Genomic DNA, 23,391 nt, shown 5'->3' on the forward strand with positions numbered 1-23,391 from the left:
CCCACTAAAGGGCACGTGATCACATGTAAACATTGCGTAACGCAATTGGTCTATTGGTAACAGGATATGGACAGTTTTCCACAAGAGTTTCCAAGAGTAGTACGCATTTATTTTGACTTCTTAATGTACATCTGAGTTTGTTTCACCTTCATGTCATTGTTGAGCCAGTGCTGAGCGTTCGGTGCTTAATATTTTGTGTGAATAGACCACATTGTTGGGGCGGTGGCTCTGCTTTATCATCGGTCTAAATGGCAACTATGATAAAACCGATGCCAAAAGAAAGCCATTTTAGCCCAACCATTGTAAGGGGATATTTTGTCTGTGACTCTGCGGTGTTCAGGGAATCTGTCAGGAATCACCGGAATTTGTCAAAGGATACATTTCGTTTGTACAAAATGATTACTGGTGTTTGATGGGAACATTTGGGGGACACCCTCTGCTACATGTCGGCAGGTCTTGCTATTGCCACAGGCAACTTTGAAGTAGTTAAATTCTCGGAATGTTAAAAATACACAACGGGCATTTTAAATAAGTGCCTTACTATCAGGCGCTTCCTTCTTAAAACAATTCGCTATTATAAGCAGTTTGAAATTGGGGACACGTTTAAGAATTCCATGTTGTTGTTATTGAAAATTTTTGTTTTGACTTCAGGAAAGTTCTGGTCCAGGGGACTTCCAAATGTAATTCAGAGGTCTCCGAATCAAATTCGTGGAAAATTACTTATTTCTCGAAAACTACGTTACTTAACGAGGGAGCAGTTTCACAGCATTTAGATTGCACTATGGTACGTAGAGAATGGACCACTTCGCGCCAAGCCCACAATTTAAACGGTGTTTTTTTTTTATGATTCAATGTTTTATAGGCCAACATTATTTTGTTAACCTTTGCATTACAACACAGAACACCAATGATCCGATGTGGATTCGTGTGTCTCACAACCGAAGGATATGTGTTCGACAACCATAATGGAGTTTCGTTTGACAAAAACACCTACACTCTTCTGTGACGTTAACTGTACAGTTGCATGCATCCCCTGATTGTCCATAAATATGCCCAATTCGGTATTTCATCATACCTACTGACAAAAAATCGCACAAGCTCCGCAAGGAACAGCTGTAGCTCGCCTATTGTTGTAGCATGTGTACGCTTGTGTACTATATCGGCCACCACATAGTTCGTTATATAATACAATGACTGCACCGCGCCTCTTGTCTGCACTGATCTATTGGAATGTTCAATGAGTTGCTGCAATGATCTTGGCTGCTCTGACCACACCCTCGAATGCACGTATGCCTTTAGATATTGGCGAACGGCATTACAAGCCTACTACGCTATGTCTTCATGTTATCAACACATTCGCATTACATACTTTTCCGAGTGAAGAGGGACGCTGTGCATCGGATACATGTTTAGTTTTGAACAGTTTAAGGGCTCGCATTTATGTTTATCCTCGCATTAAGAGAGATAGCCATGTTTGAAATATGCATACAGAAAGCTGGATTTCTGGATTCAAGGCATAATTTTGTTTGAGCCAACAAATCTGACGCTGATTTGGTAGCAGGACGCAATGGAAACACGACTGATTGGTGGTGATCACGGAGATGGGGAAGACATGCACATAGCCTCACATATCTGCAGAGCAGCAAAACACCGTCAAGACCGAAGAGAAAGAGGTGTTGAACGTCAAAGATTGCCAGAAATGCCAGAGACGAGATTCCCAGTATCATAGGTATGACCCTACATCATCTTCCCGATGGCAACCTTTACAAGGTAGGTCTACACACGCTATTTTGTATCCACTTTATCAGTTGCGTCATTGCGCAGGCACGCCTATAGTTGTATTGTTCTGTCTACATAAGTTATAAGGATAATTTTCCGTATAATGCCACCACCTTTTCACTCATTAAAAAAGGATGTTCAATTGAGGTATATATTTGGATACTATATTATTCCATGTCTAATGAAAAAGTGTTGGCGCCTTACGTAAACATCCCCTCTCTCCAATCAAATTAAAAAAGAAGTTCTTAAAAAAAAATCCGATTTGACATGCAGGACATTTTAAAGGGTCAGCCAACATAAATAAACGAACAATTTTAAACAAAAGATGTTTAAATGCACGCCATAATCACTAAATACTTTCTTGAAAAAGATCGTTTTGATGTGAGATTTGAATGAATTTAGTGAGTGTAATAATAGACCGATTAATACGCTGCCAATGTGATCACGTAACCTAGCTTGTATGGGTACATAAAAACGAGGTTACACAGTAAAGACATTTGAAGACTCGTACCGATGGACCAGAATAATTCCAGAGTATAGCTGATAGTTTTTATAAGTCCGGGCTTTTTTTTTCAACGAATATATTTTTCGCCGTGTAAATCATGCATTAAAGTCCCCGAATTTTGGGGTGTGTGTCGGGTCCACTCCCTTACCTCCAGCCTCGCTTTGAAAATCCCCACAACACTAAGTTTGATACGAGAGGAATGCTCTTGATCATATCTATCCAATGGTGTTAAGTTGTTTAGATTGAGCAAGTATTTGGGGTCGAATTGACCAGTTGTAACTTGTTATTTTTTTCTGTGCACAAAAATCCCGTAGGGAGGCTTGTTGAGTTAGCTTCGGAGCACAGCCGCCTACTTGTCATGTTCGTTATCAAGAAGTATGGAAGCCGCCTTAAAACTTTAATATTCGGATGCAGGGACATGCAAGGATGACTCAGGTACAAACCGCGTCTCTTTAGCATTTTTAGTTCCAGAATAATTCCAGAGTATAGCTGATAGTTTATATAAGTCCGGGCTTTTTTTTTCAATGAATATATTTTTTCCCATTTAGCTACACGCGCCGTGTAATACATGCATTAAATTCCCCGAATTTTGGGGTGTGTGTCGGGTCCACTCCCTTACCTCTAGCCTCGCTTTGAAAATCATCCAATGGTGTTCAACTTGTTTAGATTGAGCAAGTATTTGGGGTCGAATTGACCAGTTGTAACTTGTGATTTTTTCTGTGCACAAAAATCCCATAGGGAGGCTTGTTGAGTTAGATTCCGAGCACAGCCGCCTACTTGTCATGTTCGTTATCAAGAAGTATGGAAGCCGCCTTAAAACTTTAATATTCGGATGCAGGGACATGCAAGGATGACTCAGGTACAAACCGCGTCTCTTTAGCATTTTTAGTTCCAGAATAATTCCAGAGTATAGCTGATAGTTTATATAAGTCAGGGCTTTTTTTGTCAATGAATATATTTTTTCCCATTTAGCTACACGCGCCGTGTAATACATGCATTAAATTCCCCGAATTTTGGGGTGTGTGTCGGGTCCACTCCCTTACCTCTAGCCTCGCTTTGAAAATCATCCAATGGTGTTCAACTTGTTTAGATTGAGCAAGTATTTGGGGTCGAATTGACCAGTTGTAACTTGTTATTTTTTTCTGTGCACAAAAATCCCGTAGGGAGGCAGGCTTGTTGAGTTAGCTTCGGAGCACAGCCGCCTACTTGTCATTTTCGTTATCAAGAAGTATGGAAGCCGCCCTAAAACTTTAAAATTCGGGTGCAGGGACATGCAAGGATGACTGAGATACAAACCGCGTCTCTCTAGCACTTTTAATTCCAGAATGATTCCAGAGTATAGCTGATAGTTTTTATAAGTCTGGGCTTTTTTTTCAATGAATATATTTTTTCCCAATTATCACCACGCGCCGTGTAAATCTTGCATTAAATTCCCCGAATTTTGGGGTGTGTGTCGGGTTCACTCCCTGACCTCTAGCGTCGCTTTGAAAATCCCCACAACACTAAGTTTAATACGAGAGGAAAGCTCTTGATCATATCTATCCAATGGTGTTAAACTTGTTTAGATTGAGCAAGTATTTGGGGTCGAATTGACCAGTTGTAACTTGTGATTTTTTCTGTGCACAAAAATCCCATAGGGAGGCTTGTTGAGTTAGATTCCGAGCATAGCCGCCTACTTGTCATTTTCGTTATCAAGAAGTATGGAAGCCGCCTTAAAACTTTAATATTCGGATGCAGGGACATGCAAGGATGACTCAGGTACAAACCGCGTCTCTTTAGCATTTTTAGTTCCAGAATAATTCCAGAGTATAGCTGATAGTTTATATAAGTCCGGGCTTTTTTTTTCAATGAATATATTTTTTCCCATTTAGCTACACGCGCCGTGTAATACATGCATTAAATTCCCCGAATTTTGGGGTGTGTGTCGGGTCCACTCCCTTACCTCTAGCCTCGCTTTGAAAATCATCCAATGGTGTTCAACTTGTTTAGATTGAGCAAGTATTTGGGGTCGAATTGACCAGTTGTAACTTGTGATTTTTTCTGTGCACAAAAATCCCATAGGGAGGCTTGTTGAGTTAGATTCCGAGCACAGCCGCCTACTTGTCATGTTCGTTATCAAGAAGTATGGAAGCCGCCTTAAAACTTTAATATTCGGATGCAGGGACATGCAAGGATGACTCAGGTACAAACCGCGTCTCTTTAGCATTTTTAGTTCCAGAATAATTCCAGAGTATAGCTGATAGTTTATATAAGTCAGGGCTTTTTTTTTCAATGAATATATTTTTTCCCATTTAGCTACACGCGCCGTGTAATACATGCATTAAATTCCCCGAATTTTGGGGTGTGTGTCGGGTCCACTCCCTTACCTCTAGCCTCGCTTTGAAAATCATCCAATGGTGTTCAACTTGTTTAGATTGAGCAAGTATTTGGGGTCGAATTGACCAGTTGTAACTTGTTATTTTTTTCTGTGCACAAAAATCCCGTAGGGAGGCAGGCTTGTTGAGTTAGCTTCGGAGCACAGCCGCCTACTTGTCATTTTCGTTATCAAGAAGTATGGAAGCCGCCCTAAAACTTTAAAATTCGGGTGCAGGGACATGCAAGGATGACTGAGATACAAACCGCGTCTCTCTAGCACTTTTAATTCCAGAATGATTCCAGAGTATAGCTGATAGTTTTTATAAGTCTGGGCTTTTTTTTCAATGAATATATTTTTTCCCAATTATCACCACGCGCCGTGTAAATCTTGCATTAAATTCCCCGAATTTTGGGGTGTGTGTCGGGTTCACTCCCTGACCTCTAGCCTCGCTTTGAAAATCCCCACAACACTAAGTTTAATACGAGAGGAAAGCTCTTGATCATATCTATCCAATGGTGTTAAACTTGTTTAGATTGAGCAAGTATTTGGGGTCGAATTGACCAGTTGTAACTTGTGATTTTTTCTGTGCACAAAAATCCCATAGGGAGGCTTGTTGAGTTAGATTCCGAGCACAGCCGCCTACTTGTCATTTTCGTTATCAAGAAGTATGGAAGCCGCCTTAAAACTTTAATATTCGGATGCAGGGACATGCAAGGATGACTCAGGTACAAACCGCGTCTCTTTAGCATTTTTAGTTCCAGAATAATTCCAGAGTATAGCTGATAGTTTATATAAGTCCGGGCTTTTTTTTTCAATGAATATATTTTTTCCCATTTAGCTACACGCGCCGTGTAATACATGCATTAAATTCCCCGAATTTTGGGGTGTGTGTCGGGTCCACTCCCTTACCTCTAGCCTCGCTTTGAAAATCATCCAATGGTGTTCAACTTGTTTAGATTGAGCAAGTATTTGGGGTCGAATTGACCAGTTGTAACTTGTGATTTTTTCTGTGCACAAAAATCCCATAGGGAGGCTTGTTGAGTTAGATTCCGAGCACAGCCGCCTACTTGTCATGTTCGTTATCAAGAAGTATGGAAGCCGCCTTAAAACTTTAATATTCGGATGCAGGGACATGCAAGGATGACTCAGGTACAAACCGCGTCTCTTTAGCATTTTTAGTTCCAGAATAATTCCAGAGTATAGCTGATAGTTTATATAAGTCAGGGCTTTTTTTTTCAATGAATATATTTTTTCCCATTTAGCTACACGCGCCGTGTAATACATGCATTAAATTCCCCGAATTTTGGGGTGTGTGTCGGGTCCACTCCCTTACCTCTAGCCTCGCTTTGAAAATCATCCAATGGTGTTCAACTTGTTTAGATTGAGCAAGTATTTGGGGTCGAATTGACCAGTTGTAACTTGTTATTTTTTTCTGTGCACAAAAATCCCGTAGGGAGGCAGGCTTGTTGAGTTAGCTTCGGAGCACAGCCGCCTACTTGTCATTTTCGTTATCAAGAAGTATGGAAGCCGCCCTAAAACTTTAAAATTCGGGTGCAGGGACATGCAAGGATGACTGAGGTACAAACCGCGTCTCTCTAGCACTTTTAATTCCAGAATGATTCCAGAGTATAGCTGATAGTTTTTATAAGTCTGGGCTTTTTTTTCAATGAATATATTTTTTCCCAATTATCACCACGCGCCGTGTAAATCTTGCATTAAATTCCCCGAATTTTGGGGTGTGTGTCGGGTTCACTCCCTGACCTCTAGCCTCGCTTTGAAAATCCCCACAACACTAAGTTTAATACGAGAGGAAAGCTCTTGATCATATCTATCCAATGGTGTTAAACTTGTTTAGATTGAGCAAGTATTTGGGGTCGAATTGACCAGTTGTAACTTGTGATTTTTTCTGTGCACAAAAATCCCATAGGGAGGCTTGTTGAGTTAGATTCCGAGCACAGCCGCCTACTTGTCATTTTCGTTATCAAGAAGTATGGAAGCCGCCTTAAAACTTTAATATTCGGATGCAGGGACATGCAAGGATGACTCAGGTACAAACCGCGTCTCTTTAGCATTTTTAGTTCCAGAATAATTCCAGAGTATAGCTGATAGTTTATATAAGTCCGGGCTTTTTTTTTCAATGAATATATTTTTTCCCATTTAGCTACACGCGCCGTGTAATACATGCATTAAATTCCCCGAATTTTGGGGTGTGTGTCGGGTCCACTCCCTTACCTCTAGCCTCGCTTTGAAAATCATCCAATGGTGTTCAACTTGTTTAGATTGAGCAAGTATTTGGGGTCGAATTGACCAGTTGTAACTTGTGATTTTTTCTGTGCACAAAAATCCCATAGGGAGGCTTGTTGAGTTAGATTCCGAGCACAGCCGCCTACTTGTCATGTTCGTTATCAAGAAGTATGGAAGCCGCCTTAAAACTTTAATATTCGGATGCAGGGACATGCAAGGATGACTCAGGTACAAACCGCGTCTCTTTAGCATTTTTAGTTCCAGAATAATTCCAGAGTATAGCTGATAGTTTATATAAGTCAGGGCTTTTTTTTTCAATGAATATATTTTTTCCCATTTAGCTACACGCGCCGTGTAATACATGCATTAAATTCCCCGAATTTTGGGGTGTGTGTCGGGTCCACTCCCTTACCTCTAGCCTCGCTTTGAAAATCATCCAATGGTGTTCAACTTGTTTAGATTGAGCAAGTATTTGGGGTCGAATTGACCAGTTGTAACTTGTTATTTTTTTCTGTGCACAAAAATCCCGTAGGGAGGCAGGCTTGTTGAGTTAGCTTCGGAGCACAGCCGCCTACTTGTCATTTTCGTTATCAAGAAGTATGGAAGCCGCCCTAAAACTTTAAAATTCGGGTGCAGGGACATGCAAGGATGACTGAGATACAAACCGCGTCTCTCTAGCACTTTTAATTCCAGAATGATTCCAGAGTATAGCTGATAGTTTTTATAAGTCTGGGCTTTTTTTTCAATGAATATATTTTTTCCCAATTATCACCACGCGCCGTGTAAATCTTGCATTAAATTCCCCGAATTTTGGGGTGTGTGTCGGGTTCACTCCCTGACCTCTAGCCTCGCTTTGAAAATCCCCACAACACTAAGTTTAATACGAGAGGAAAGCTCTTGATCATATCTATCCAATGGTGTTAAACTTGTTTAGATTGAGCAAGTATTTGGGGTCGAATTGACCAGTTGTAACTTGTGATTTTTTCTGTGCACAAAAATCCCATAGGGAGGCTTGTTGAGTTAGATTCCGAGCACAGCCGCCTACTTGTCATTTTCGTTATCAAGAAGTATGGAAGCCGCCTTAAAACTTTAATATTCGGATGCAGGGACATGCAAGGATGACTCAGGTACAAACCGCGTCTCTTTAGCATTTTTAGTTCCAGAATAATTCCAGAGTATAGCTGATAGTTTATATAAGTCCGGGCTTTTTTTTTCAATGAATATATTTTTTCCCATTTAGCTACACGCGCCGTGTAATACATGCATTAAATTCCCCGAATTTTGGGGTGTGTGTCGGGTCCACTCCCTTACCTCTAGCCTCGCTTTGAAAATCATCCAATGGTGTTCAACTTGTTTAGATTGAGCAAGTATTTGGGGTCGAATTGACCAGTTGTAACTTGTGATTTTTTCTGTGCACAAAAATCCCATAGGGAGGCTTGTTGAGTTAGATTCCGAGCACAGCCGCCTACTTGTCATGTTCGTTATCAAGAAGTATGGAAGCCGCCTTAAAACTTTAATATTCGGATGCAGGGACATGCAAGGATGACTCAGGTACAAACCGCGTCTCTTTAGCATTTTTAGTTCCAGAATAATTCCAGAGTATAGCTGATAGTTTATATAAGTCAGGGCTTTTTTTTTCAATGAATATATTTTTTCCCATTTAGCTACACGCGCCGTGTAATACATGCATTAAATTCCCCGAATTTTGGGGTGTGTGTCGGGTCCACTCCCTTACCTCTAGCCTCGCTTTGAAAATCATCCAATGGTGTTCAACTTGTTTAGATTGAGCAAGTATTTGGGGTCGAATTGACCAGTTGTAACTTGTTATTTTTTTCTGTGCACAAAAATCCCGTAGGGAGGCAGGCTTGTTGAGTTAGCTTCGGAGCACAGCCGCCTACTTGTCATTTTCGTTATCAAGAAGTATGGAAGCCGCCCTAAAACTTTAAAATTCGGGTGCAGGGACATGCAAGGATGACTGAGGTACAAACCGCGTCTCTCTAGCACTTTTAATTCCAGAATGATTCCAGAGTATAGCTGATAGTTTTTATAAGTCTGGGCTTTTTTTTCAATGAATATATTTTTTCCCAATTATCACCACGCGCCGTGTAAATCTTGCATTAAATTCCCCGAATTTTGGGGTGTGTGTCGGGTTCACTCCCTGACCTCTAGCCTCGCTTTGAAAATCCCCACAACACTAAGTTTAATACGAGAGGAAAGCTCTTGATCATATCTATCCAATGGTGTTAAACTTGTTTAGATTGAGCAAGTATTTGGGGTCGAATTGACCAGTTGTAACTTGTGATTTTTTCTGTGCACAAAAATCCCATAGGGAGGCTTGTTGAGTTAGATTCCGAGCACAGCCGCCTACTTGTCATTTTCGTTATCAAGAAGTATGGAAGCCGCCTTAAAACTTTAATATTCGGATGCAGGGACATGCAAGGATGACTCAGGTACAAACCGCGTCTCTTTAGCATTTTTAGTTCCAGAATAATTCCAGAGTATAGCTGATAGTTTATATAAGTCCGGGCTTTTTTTTTCAATGAATATATTTTTTCCCATTTAGCTACACGCGCCGTGTAATACATGCATTAAATTCCCCGAATTTTGGGGTGTGTGTCGGGTCCACTCCCTTACCTCTAGCCTCGCTTTGAAAATCATCCAATGGTGTTCAACTTGTTTAGATTGAGCAAGTATTTGGGGTCGAATTGACCAGTTGTAACTTGTGATTTTTTCTGTGCACAAAAATCCCATAGGGAGGCTTGTTGAGTTAGATTCCGAGCACAGCCGCCTACTTGTCATGTTCGTTATCAAGAAGTATGGAAGCCGCCTTAAAACTTTAATATTCGGATGCAGGGACATGCAAGGATGACTCAGGTACAAACCGCGTCTCTTTAGCATTTTTAGTTCCAGAATAATTCCAGAGTATAGCTGATAGTTTATATAAGTCCGGGCTTTTTTTTTCAATGAATATATTTTTTCCCATTTAGCTACACGCGCCGTGTAATACATGCATTAAATTCCCCGAATTTTGGGGTGTGTGTCGGGTCCACTCCCTTACCTCTAGCCTCGCTTTGAAAATCATCCAATGGTGTTCAACTTGTTTAGATTGAGCAAGTATTTGGGGTCGAATTGACCAGTTGTAACTTGTTATTTTTTTCTGTGCACAAAAATCCCGTAGGGAGGCAGGCTTGTTGAGTTAGCTTCGGAGCACAGCCGCCTACTTGTCATTTTCGTTATCAAGAAGTATGGAAGCCGCCCTAAAACTTTAAAATTCGGGTGCAGGGACATGCAAGGATGACTGAGGTACAAACCGCGTCTCTCTAGCACTTTTAATTCCAGAATGATTCCAGAGTATAGCTGATAGTTTTTATAAGTCTGGGCTTTTTTTTCAATGAATATATTTTTTCCCAATTATCACCACGCGCCGTGTAAATCTTGCATTAAATTCCCCGAATTTTGGGGTGTGTGTCGGGTTCACTCCCTGACCTCTAGCCTCGCTTTGAAAATCCCCACAACACTAAGTTTAATACGAGAGGAAAGCTCTTGATCATATCTATCCAATTGTGTTAAACTTGTTTAGATTGAGCAAGTATTTGGGGTCGAATTGACCAGTTGTAACTTGTGATTTTTTCTGTGCACAAAAATCCCATAGGGAGGCTTGTTGAGTTAGATTCCGAGCACAGCCGCCTACTTGTCATTTTCGTTATCAAGAAGTATGGAAGCCGCCTTAAAACTTTAATATTCGGATGCAGGGACATACAAGGATGACTCAGGTACAAACCGCGTCTCTTTAGCATTTTTAGTTCCAGAATAATTCCAGAGTATAGCTGATAGTTTATATAAGTCCGGGCTTTTTTTTTCAATGAATATATTTTTTCCCATTTAGCTACACGCGCCGTGTAATACATGCATTAAATTCCCCGAATTTTGGGGTGTGTGTCGGGTCCACTCCCTTACCTCTAGCCTCGCTTTGAAAATCATCCAATGGTGTTCAACTTGTTTAGATTGAGCAAGTATTTGGGGTCGAATTGACCAGTTGTAACTTGTTATTTTTTTCTGTGCACAAAAATCCCATAGGGAGGCTTGTTGAGTTAGATTCCGAGCACAGCCGCCTACTTGTCATTTTCGTTATCAAGAGGTATGGAAGCCGCCCTAAAACGTTGAAATTCGGGTGCAGGGACATGCAAGGATGACTCGGGTACAAACCGCGTCTCTCTAGCATTTTTAGTTCCAGTATAATTCCAGAGTATAGCTGATAGTTTTAATAAGTCCGGGCTTTTTTTCATTGAATATATTTTTTTCCCATGTATTACCACGCGCCGTGTAAATCTTGCATTAAATTCCCCGAGTTTTGGGGTGTGTGTCGGGTCCACTCCCTGTGCTTCAGCCTCGCTTTGAAAATTCTCAAAACACTAAGTTTGATACGAGATGAAAGCTCTTGATCATATCTATCCAATGGTGTTAAATTGGTGTAGATTGAGCAAGTATTCGGGGTCGAATTGACCAGTTGTAACTTGTGATTTTTTCTGTGCACAAAAATCCCATAGGGAGGCTTGATGAGTTAGCTTCCGAGCACAGCCGCCTTTTTGTCATTTTCGTTATCAAGAAGTATGGAAGCCGCCCGAAAACTTTAAAATTCGGGCGCAGGGACATGCAAGGATGACTCGGGTACAAACCGCGTCTCTCTAGCATTTTTAGTTCCAGAATAATTCCAGAGTATAGCTGATAGTTTTTATAAGTCCGGGCTTTATTTCATTGAATATAATTTTTCCCATTTATTACCACGCGCCGTGTAAATCTTGCATTAAATTCCCCGAATTTTGGGGTGTGTGTCGGGTCCACTCCCTGACCTCTAGCCTCGCTTTGAAAATCCCCACAACACTAAGTTTAATACTAGAGGAAAGCTCTTGATCATATCTATCCAATGAGGTTAAACTTGTGTAGATTGGGCAAGTATTTGGGGTCGAATTGACCAGATGTAACTTGTGTTTTTTTCTGTACACAAAAAATCCACTAGGGAGGCTTGTTGAGTTAGCTTCGGAGCACAGCCGCCTACTTGTCATTTTCGTTATCAAGAAGTTTTGAAGCCGCCCTAAAACTTTAAAATTCGGGTGCAGGGACATGCAAGGATGACTCAGGTACAAACCGCGTCTCTCTAGCATGTTTAGTTCCAGAATAATTCCAGAGTATAGCTGATAGTTTTTTATAAGTCCGGGCTTTTTTTCATTAAATATATTTTTCCAATTTATTACCACGCGCCGTGTAAACCTTGCATTAAATTCCCCGAATTTTGGGGTGTGTGTCGGGTCCACTCCCTGACCTCTAGCCTCGTTTTGAAAATCCCCACAACACTAAGTTTAATACGAGAGGAAAGCTCTTGATCATATCTATCCAATGGTGTTAAACTTGTTTAGATTGATCAAGTATTCGGGGTCGAATGGACCAGTTGTAACTTGTGATTTTTTCTGTGCACAAAAATCCAATAGGGAGGCTTGTTGGCTTGTTGAGTTAGCTTCCGAGCAGAGCCGCCTACTTGTCATTTTCGTTATCAAGAAGTATGGAAGCCGCCCTAAAACTTTAACAGTCGGGTGCAGGGACATGCAAGGATGACTCAGGTACAAACCGCGTCTCTCTAGCATTTTTAGTTCCAGAATAATTCCAGAGTATAGCTGATAGTCCGGGCTTTTTTTTATTGAATATATTTTTTCCCATTTATTACCACCTGCCGTGTAAATCTTGCGCTAAATTTCCCGAGTTTTGGGGTGTTTGTCGGGTCCACTCCCTGACCTTTAGCCTCGCTTTGAAAATCCCCACAACACTAAGTATACCACGAGAGGAAAGCTCTTGATCATATCTATCCAATGGTGTTAAACTTGTGTAGATTGAGCATGTATTTGGGGTCGAATTGACCAGTTGTAACTTGTGATTTTTTCTATGCACAAAAAATCCCATATGGGGGGCTTGTTGAGTTAGCTTCGGAGCAAAGCCGCCTACTTGTCATTTTCGTTATCAAGAAGTATGGAAGCCGCCCTAAAACTTTAACATTGGGGTGCAGGGACATGCAAGGATGACTCAGGTACAAACCCCGTCTCTCTAGCATTTTTAGTTCCACAATAATTCCAGAGTATAGCTGATAGTTTTTATAAGTCCGGGCTTTGTTTCATTGAATATATTTTTTCCCATCTATTACCACGAACCGTGTAAATCTTGCATTAAATTCCCCGAGTTTTGGGGTGTGTGTCGGGTCCACTCCCTGACCTCTAGCCTCGCTTTGAAAATCCCCACAACACTAAGTTTAATACGAGAGGAAAGCTCTTGATCATATCTATCCAATGGTGTTAAACTTGTGTAGATTGACCAAGTATTCGGGGTCGAATTGACCAGTTGTAACTTGTGATTTATCTGTGCACAAAAATCCAATAGGGAGGCTTGTTGAGTTAGCTTCTGAGCACAGCCGCCTACTTGTCATTTTCGTTATCAAGAAGTATGGAAGCCGCCCTAAAACTTTAACATTGGGGTGCAGGGACATGCAAGGATGACTCAGGTACAAACCGCGTCTCTCGAGCATTTTTAGTTCCAGAATAATTCCAGAGTATAGCTGATAGTTTTTTTAAGTCCGGGCTTTTTTTCATTGAATATATTTTTTCCCATTTATTACCACCTGCCGTATAAATCTTGCATTAAATTCCCCGAGTTTTGAGGTGTGTGTCGGGTCCACTTCCTGACCTCTAGCCTCGCTTTGAAACTCCCCACAACACTAAGTTTGATACGAGAGGAAAGCTCTTGATCATATCTATCCAATGGTGTTAAACTTGTTTAGATTGAGCAAGTATTCGGGGTCGAATTGACCAGTTGTAACTTGTGATTTTTTCTGTGCACAAAAATCCCATAGGGAGGCTTGTTGAGTTAGATTCCGAGCACAGCCGCCTACTTGTCATTTTCGTTATCAAGAGGTATGGAAGCCGCCCTAAAACGTTGAAATTCGGGTGCAGGGACATGCAAGGATGACTCGGGTACAAACCGCGTCTCTCTAGCATTTTTAGTTCCAGAATAATTCCAGAGTATAGTTGATAGTTTTAATAAGTCCGGGCTTTTTTTCATTGAATATATTTTTTTCCCATGTATTACCACGCGCCGTGTAAATCTTGCATTAAATTCCCCGAGTTTTGGGGTGTGTGTCGGGTCCACTCCCTGTGCTTCAGCCTCGCTTTGAAAATTCTCAAAACACTAAGTTTGATACGAGATGAAAGCTCTTGATCATATCTATCCAACGGTGTTAAACTTGTGTAGATTGAGCAAGTATTCGGGGTCGAATTGACCAGTTGTAACTTGTGATTTTTTTGTGCACAAAAATCCCATAGGGAGGCTTGATGAGTTAGCTTCCGAGCACAGCCGCCTTCTTGTCATTTTCGTTATCAAGAAGTATGGAAGCCGCCCTAAAACTTTAAAATTCGGGCGCAGGGACATGCAAGGATGACTCGGGTACAAACCGCGTCTCTCTAGCATTTTTAGTTCCAGAATAATTCCAGAGTATAGCTGATAGTTTTTTTAAGTCCGGGCTTTTTTTCATTGAATATATTTTTCCCATTTATTACCACCTGCCGTATAAATCTTGCATTAAATTCCCCGAGTTTTGGGGTGTGTGTCGGGTCCACTTCCTGACCTCTAGCCTCGCTTTGAAACTCCCCACAACACTAAGTTTGATACGAGAGGAAAGCTCTTGATCATATCTATCCAATGGTGTTAAACTTGTTTAGATTGAGCAAGTATTCGGGGTCGAATTGACCAGTTGTAACTTGTGATTTTTTCTGTGCACAAAAATCCTATAGGGAGGCTTGTTGAGTTAGCTTCCGAGCACAGCCGCCTACTTGTCATTTTCGTTATCAAGAAGTATGGAAGCCGCCCTAAAACTTTAAAATTCGGGTGCAGGGACATGCAAGGATGACTCAGGTACAAACCGCGTCTCTCGAGCATTTTTAGTTCCAGAATAATTCCAGAGTATAGCTGATAGTTTTTATAAGTCCGGGCTTTTTTTCATTGAATATATTTTTTCCTATTTATTACCACGCGCCGTGTAAATCTTGCGCTAAATTCCCCGAGTTTTGGGGTGTGTGTCGGGTCCACTCCCTGACCTCTAGCCTCGCTTTGAAAATCCCCACAACACTAAGTTTAATACGAGAGGAAAGCTCTTGATCATATCTATCCAATGGTGTTAAACCTGTGTAGATGGAGCAAGTATTTGGGGTCGAATTGACCAGTTGTAACTTGTGATTTTTTCTGTGCACAAAAAATCCCATAGGGAGGCTTGTTGAGTTAGCTTCGGGGCACAGCCGCCTACTTGTCATTTTCGTTATCAAGAAGTATGTAAGCCGCCCTAAAACTTTAACATTCGGGTGCAGGGACATGCAAGGATGACGCAGGTACAAACCCCGTCTCTCTAGCATTTTTAGTTCCAGAATAATTCCAGAGTATAGCTGATAGTTTTTATAAGTCCGGGCTATTTATCAATGAATGTATTTTTTCCCATTTATTACCACGCGCCGTGTACATCTTGCGCTATATTCCCCGAGTTTTGGGGTGTGTGTCGGGTCCACTCCCTGACCTCTAGCCTCGCTTTGAAAATCCCCACAACACTCAGTTTGATACGAGAGGAAAGCTCGTGATCATATCTATCCAATGGTGTTAAACTTGTTTAGATTGAGCAAGTATTCGGGGTCGAATTGACCAGTTGTAACTTGTGATTTTTTCTGTGCACAAGAATCCCATAGGGAGGCTTGTTGAGTTAGCTTCGGAGCACGCCGCCTACTTGTCATTTTCGTTATCAAGAAGTATGGAAGCCGCCCTAAAACTTTAACATTAGGGTGCAGGGACATGCAAGGATGACTCAGGTACAAACCCTGTCTCTCTAGCATTTTTAGTTCCAGAATAATTCCAGAGTATAGCTGATAGTTTTTATAAGTCCGGGCTTTTTTTCATTGAATATATTGTTTCCTATTTATTACCACGCGCCGTGTAAATCTTGCGCTAAATTCCCCGAGTTTTGGGGTGTGTGTCGGGTCCACTCCCTGACCTCTAGCCTCGCTTTGAAAATCCCCACAACACTAAGTTTAATACGAGATGAAAGCTCTTGATCATATCTATCCAATGGTGTTAAACCTGTGTAGATGGAGCAAGTATTTGGGGTCGAATTGACCAGTTGTAACTTGTGATTTTTTCTGTGCACAAAAAATCCCATAGGGAGGCTTGTTGAGTTAGCTTCGGGGCACAGCCGCCTACTTGTCATTTTCGTTATCAAGAAGTATGTAAGCCGCCCTAAAACTTTAACATTCGGGTGCAGGGACATGCAAGGATGACTCAGGTACAAACTGCGTCTCTCTAGCATTTTTAGTTCCAGAATAATTCCAGAGTATAGCTGATAGTTTTTATAAGTCCGGGCTTTTTTTCATTGAATATAATTTTTTCCTATTTATTACCACGCGCCGTGTAAATCTTGCATTAAATTCCCCGAGTTTTGGGGTGTGTGTCGGGTCCACTCCCTGACCTCTAGCCTCGCTTTCAAAATCCCCACAACACTAAGTTTGATACAAGAGGAAAGCTCTTGATCATATCTATCCAATGGTGTTAAACTTGTTTAGATTGAGCAAGTATTCGGGGTCGAATTGACCAGTTGTACTTTGTGATTTTTTCTGTGCACAAAAATCCCATAGGGAGGCTTGTTGAGTTAGCTTCCGAGCACAGCCGCCTACTTGTCATTTTCGTTATCAAGAAGTATGGAAGCCGCCCTAAAACTTGAACATTCGGGTGCAGGGACATGCAAGGATGACTCAGGTACAAACCCCGTCTCTCTAGCATTTTTAGTTCCAGAATAATTCCAGAGTATAGCTGATAGTTTTTATAAGTCCGGGCTATTTTTCATTGAATATATTTTTCCCATTTATTACCAAGCGCCGTGTAAATCTTGTGCTAAAATCCCCGAATTTTGGGGTGTGTGTCAGGTCCACTCCCTGACCTCTAGCCTCGCTTTGAAAATCCCCACAACACTAAGTTTGATACGTGAGGAAAGCTCTTGATCATATCTATCCAATGGTGTTAAACTTGTTTAGATTGAGCAAGTATTCGGGGTCGAATTGACCAGTTGTAACTTGTGATTTTTTCTGTGCACAAAAAATCCCATAGGGAGGCTTGTTGAGTTAGCTTCGGGGCACAGCCGCCTACTTGTCATTTTCGTTATCAAGAAGTATGTAAGCCGCCCTAAAACTTTAACATTCGGGTGCAGGGACATGCAAGGATGACTCAGGTACAAACCCCGTCTCTCTAGCATTTTTAGTTCCAGAATAATTCCAGAGTATAGCTGATAGTTTTTATAAGTCCGGGCTTTTTTTCATTGAATATAATTTTTTCCTATTTATTACCACGCGCCGTGTAAATCTTGCATTAAATTCCCCGAGTTTTGGGGTGTGTGTCGGGTCCACTCCCTGACCTCTAGCCTCGCTTTCAAAATCCCCACAACACTAAGTTTGATACAAGAGGAAAGCTCTTGATCATATCTATCCAATGGTGTTAAACTTGTTTAGATTGAGCAAGTATTCGGGGTCGAATTGACCAGTTGTACTTTGTGATTTTTTCTGTGCACAAAAATCCCATAGGGAGGCTTGTTGAGTTAGCTTCCGAGCACAGCCGCCTACTTGTCATTTTCGTTATCAAGAAGTATGGAAGCCGCCCTAAAACTTGAACATTCGGGTGCAGGGACATGCAAGGATGACTCAGGTACAAACCCCGTCTCTCTAGCATTTTTAGTTCCAGAATAATTCCAGAGTATAGCTGATAGTTTTTATAAGTCCGGGCTATTTATCAATGAATGTATTTTTTCCCATTTATTACCACGCGCCGTGTACATCTTGCGCTATATTCCCCGAGTTTTGGGGTGTGTGTCGGGTCCACTCCCTGACCTCTAGCCTCGCTTTGAAAATCCCCACAACACTCAGTTTGATACGAGAGGAAAGCTCGTGATCATATCTATCCAATGGTGTGAAACTTGTTTAGATTGAGCAAGTATTCGGGGTCGAATTGACCAGTTGTAACTTGTGATTTTTTCTGTGCACAAGAATCCCATAGGGAGGCTTGTTGAGTTAGCTTCGGAGCACGCCGCCTACTTGTCATTTTCGTTATCAAGAAGTATGGAAGCCGCCCTAAAACTTTAACATTAGGGTGCAGGGACATGCAAGGATGACTCAGGTACAAACCCTGTCTCTCTAGCATTTTTAGTTCCAGAATAATTCCAGAGTATAGCTGATAGTTTTTATAAGTCCGGGCTTTTTTTCATTGAATATATTTTTTCCTATTTATTACCACGCGCCGTGTAAATCTTGCGCTAAATTCCCCGAGTTTTGGGGTGTGTGTCGGGTCCACTCCCTGACCTCTAGCCTCGCTTTGAAAATCCCCACAACACTAAGTTTAATACGAGATGAAAGCTCTTGATCATATCTATCCAATGGTGTTAAACCTGTGTAGATGGAGCAAGTATTTGGGGTCGAATTGACCAGTTGTAACTTGTGATTTTTTCTGTGCACAAAAAATCCCATAGGGAGGCTTGTTGAGTTAGCTTCGGGGCACAGCCGCCTACTTGTCATTTTCGTTATCAAGAAGTATGTAAGCCGCCCTAAAACTTTAACATTCGGGTGCAGGGACATGCAAGGATGACTCAGGTACAAACTGCGTCTCTCTAGCATTTTTAGTTCCAGAATAATTCCAGAGTATAGCTGATAGTTTTTATAAGTCCGGGCTTTTTTTCATTGAATATAATTTTTTCCTATTTATTACCACGCGCCGTGTAAATCTTGCATTAAATTCCCCGAGTTTTGGGGTGTGTGTCGGGTCCACTCCCTGACCTCTAGCCTCGCTTTCAAAATCCCCACAACACTAAGTTTGATACAAGAGGAAAGCTCTTGATCATATCTATCCAATGGTGTTAAACTTGTTTAGATTGAGCAAGTATTCGGGGTCGAATTGACCAGTTGTACTTTGTGATTTTTTCTGTGCACAAAAATCCCATAGGGAGGCTTGTTGAGTTAGCTTCCGAGCACAGCCGCCTACTTGTCATTTTCGTTATCAAGAAGTATGGAAGCCGCCCTAAAACTTGAACATTCGGGTGCAGGGACATGCAAGGATGACTCAGGTACAAACCCCGTCTCTCTAGCATTTTTAGTTCCAGAATAATTCCAGAGTATAGCTGATAGTTTTTATAAGTCCGGGCTATTTTTCATTGAATATATTTTTCCCATTTATTACCAAGCGCCGTGTAAATCTTGTGCTAAAATCCCCGAATTTTGGGGTGTGTGTCAGGTCCACTCCCTGACCTCTAGCCTCGCTTTGAAAATCCCCACAACACTAAGTTTGATACGTGAGGAAAGCTCTTGATCATATCTATCCAATGGTGTTAAACTTGTTTAGATTGAGCAAGTATTCGGGGTCGAATTGACCAGTTGTAACTTGTGATTTTTTCTGTGCACAAAAATCCCATAGGGAGGCTTGTTGAGTTAGCATCCGAGCACAGCCGCCTACTTGTCATTTTCGTTATCAAGAAGTATGGAAGCCGCCCTAAAACTTTAAAATTCGATTGCAGGGACATGCAAGGATGACTCAGGTACAAACCCCGTCTCTCTAGCATTTTTAGTTCCAGAATAATTCCAGAGTATAGCTGATAGTTTTTATAAGTCCGGGCTATTTTTCATTGAATGAATTTTGTCATTTTCGTTATCAAGAAGTATGGAAGCCGCCTTAAAACTTTAAAATTCGGGTGCAGGGACATGCAAGGATGACTCAGGTACAAACCCCGTCTCTCTAGCATTTTTAGTTCCAGAATAATTCCAGAGTATAGCTGATAGTTTTTATAAGTCCGGGCTTTTTTCATAGAATATTTTTTTCCCCATTTATTACCACGCGCCGTGTAAATCTTGCATTAAATTCCCCGAGTTTTGGGGTGTGTGTCGGGTCCATTCCCTGACCTCTAGCCTCGCTTTGAAAATCCCCACAACACTAAGTTTAACACGAGAGGAAAGCTCTTGATCATATCTATCCAATGGTGTTACACTTGTGTAGATGGAGCAAGTATTTGGGGTCGAATTGACCAGTTGTAACTTGTGATTTTTTCTGTGCACAAAAATCCCATAGGGAGGCTTGTTGAGTTAGCTTCGGAGCAAAGCCGCCTACTTGTCATTTTCGTTATCAAGAAGTATGGAAGCCGCCCTAAAACTTTGAAATTCGGGTTCAGGGACATGCAAGGATGACTCAGGTACAAATCCCGTCTCTCTAGCATTTTTAGTTCCAGAATAATTCCAGAGTATAGCTGATAGTTTTTTAAAGTCCGGGCTATTTTTCATTGAATATATTTTTTCCCATTTATTACCACGCGCCGTGTAAATCTTGCGCTAAAATCCCCGAATTTTGGTGTGTTTGTCGGGTCCACTCCCTGACCTCTAGCCTCGCTTTGAAAATCCCCACAACACTAAGTTTAATACGAGAGGAAAGCTCTTTATCATATCTATCCAATGAATATATTTTTTCCCATTTATTACCACGCGCCGTGTAAATCTTGCGCTAAATTCCCCGAATTTTGGGGTGTGTGTCGGGTCCACTCCCTGACCTCTAGCCTCGCTTTGAAAATCCCCACAACATTACGTTTGATACGAGAGGAAAGCTCTTGATCATATCTATCCAATGGTGTTAAACTTGTTTAGATTGAGCAAGTATTCGGGGTCGAATTGACCAGTTGTAACTTGTGATTTTTTCTGTGCACAAAAATCCCATAGGGAGGCTTGTTGAGTTAGCTTCCGAGCACCGCCGCCTACTTGTCATTTTCGTTATCAAGAAGTATGGAAGCCGCCCTAAAACTTTAAAATTCGGCTGCAGGGACATGCAAGGATGACTCAGGTACAAACCCCGTCTCTCTAGCATTTTTAGTTCCAGAATAATTCCAGAGTATAGCTGATAGTTTTTATAAGTCCGGGCTTTTTTTCATTGAATATATTTTTTCCCATTTATTACCACGCGCCGTGTAAATCTTGCATTAAATTCCCCGAGTTTTGGGGTGTGTGTCGGGTCCACTCCCTGACCTCTAGCCTCGCTTTCAAAATCCCCACAACACTAAGTTTGATACGAGAGGAAAGCTCTTTATCATAGCTATCCAATGGTGTTAAACTTGTTTAGATTGAGCAAGTATTCGGGGTCGAATTGACCAGTTGTAACTTGTGATTTTTTCTGTGCACAAAAATCCCATAGGGAGGCTTGTTGAGTTAGCTTCCGAGCACCGCCGCCTACTTGTCATTTTCGTTATCAAGAAGTATGGAAGCCGCCCTAAAACTTTAAAATTCGGCTGCAGGGACATGCAAGGATGACTCAGGTACAAACCCCGTCTCTCTAGCATTTTTAGTTCCAGAATAATTCCAGAGTATAGCTGATAGTTTTTATAAGTCCGGGCTTTTTTTCATTGAATATATTTTTTCCCATTTATTACCACGCGCCGTGTAAATCTTGCATTAAATTCCCCGAGTTTTGGGGTGTGTGTCGGGTCCACTCCCTGACCTCTAGCCTCGCTTTCAAAATCCCCACAACACTAAGTTTGATACGAGAGGAAAGCTCTTGATCATATCTATCCAATGGTGTTAAACTTGTTTAGATTGAGCAAGTATTCGGGGTCGAATTGACCAGTTGTAACTTGTGATTTTTTCTGTGCACAAAAATCCCATAGGGAGGCTTGTTGAGTTAGCTTCCGAGAACAGCCGCCTAATTGTCATTTTCGTTATTAAGAAGTATGGAAGCCGCCCTAAAACTTTAAAATTCGGCTGCAGGGACATGCAAGGATGACTCAGGTACAAACCCCGTCTCTCTAGCATTTTTAGTTCCAGAATAATTCCAGAGTATAGCTGATAGTTTTTATAAGTCCGGGCTTTTTTTCATTGAATATATTTTTTCCCATTTATTACCACGCGCCGTGTAAATCTTGCATTAAATTCCCCGAGTTTTGGGGTGTGTGTCGGGTCCACTCCCTGACCTCTAGCCTCGCTTTCAAAATCCCCACAACACTAAGTTTGATACGAGAGGAAAGCTCTTTATCATAGCTATCCAATGGTGTTAAACTTGTTTAGATTGAGCAAGTATTCGGGGTCGAATTGACCAGTTGTAACTTGTGATTTTTTCTGTGCACAAAAATCCCATAGGGAGGCTTGTTGAGTTAGCTTCCGAGCACCGCCGCCTACTTGTCATTTTCGTTATCAAGAAGTATGGAAGCCGCCCTAAAACTTTAAAATTCGGCTGCAGGGACATGCAAGGATGACTCAGGTACAAACCCCGTCTCTCTAGCATTTTTAGTTCCAGAATAATTCCAGAGTATAGCTGATAGTTTTTATAAGTCCGGGCTTTTTTTCATTGAATATATTTTTTCCCATTTATTACCACGCGCCGTGTAAATCTTGCATTAAATTCCCCGAGTTTTGGGGTGTGTGTCGGGTCCACTCCCTGACCTCTAGCCTCGCTTTCAAAATCCCCACAACACTAAGTTTGATACGAGAGGAAAGCTCTTGATCATATCTATCCAATGGTGTTAAACTTGTTTAGATTGAGCAAGTATTCGGGGTCGAATTGACCAGTTGTAACTTGTGATTTTTTCTGTGCACAAAAATCCCATAGGGAGGCTTGTTGAGTTAGCTTCCGAGAACAGCCGCCTAATTGTCATTTTCGTTATTAAGAAGTATGGAAGCCGCCCTAAAACTTTAACATTTGGGTGCAGGGACATGCAAGGATGACTCAGGTACAAACCCCGTCTCTCTAGCATTTTTAGTTCCAGAATAATTCCAGAGTATAGCTGATAGTTTTTATAAGTCCGGGCTTTTTTTCATTGAATATATTTTTTCCCATTTATTACCACGCGCCGTGTAAATCTTGCGCTAAAATCCCCGAATTTTGGGGTGTGTGTCAGGTCCACAACCTGACCTCTAGCCTCGCTTTGAAAATCCCCACAACACTAAGTTTAATACGAGATGAAAGCTCTTGATCATATCTATCCAATGGTGTTAAACCTGTGTAGATGGAGCAAGTATTTGGGGTCGAATTGACCAGTTGTAACTTGTGATTTTTTCTGTGCACAAAAAATCCCATAGGGAGGCTTGTTGAGTTAGCTTCGGGGCACAGCCGCCTACTTGTCATTTTCGTTATCAAGAAGTATGTAAGCCGCCCTAAAACTTTAACATTCGGGTGCAGGGACATGCAAGGATGACTCAGGTACAAACTGCGTCTCTCTAGCATTTTTAGTTCCAGAATAATTCCAGAGTATAGCTGATAGTTTTTATAAGTCCGGGCTTTTTTTCATTGAATATAATTTTTTCCTATTTATTACCACGCGCCGTGTAAATCTTGCATTAAATTCCCCGAGTTTTGGGGTGTGTGTCGGGTCCACTCCCTGACCTCTAGCCTCGCTTTCAAAATCCCCACAACACTAAGTTTGATACAAGAG

At 41.4% G+C, this 23,391-nt stretch overlaps 1 protein-coding gene across 1 annotated transcript in view; it reads left to right on the forward strand.

Moving 5' to 3' along the window:
• Positions 1–1,391: 1,391 nt before the first annotated feature.
• The window catches only part of LOC139945842 (multiple PDZ domain protein-like), a 468,628-nt gene continuing 446,628 nt past the window's right edge, over positions 1,392–23,391 (forward strand). Inside the window, exon 1 of the mRNA XM_071943326.1 lies at positions 1,392–1,770. The gene's annotated coding sequence lies outside the window, so the exon portion shown is untranslated. The remainder of the gene's footprint in view (positions 1,771–23,391) is intronic.

Source organism: Asterias amurensis, chromosome 13 (assembly GCF_032118995.1).
Source record: "Asterias amurensis chromosome 13, ASM3211899v1".
Classification (NCBI taxonomy): Eukaryota; Metazoa; Echinodermata; class Asteroidea; order Forcipulatida; family Asteriidae; genus Asterias; species Asterias amurensis.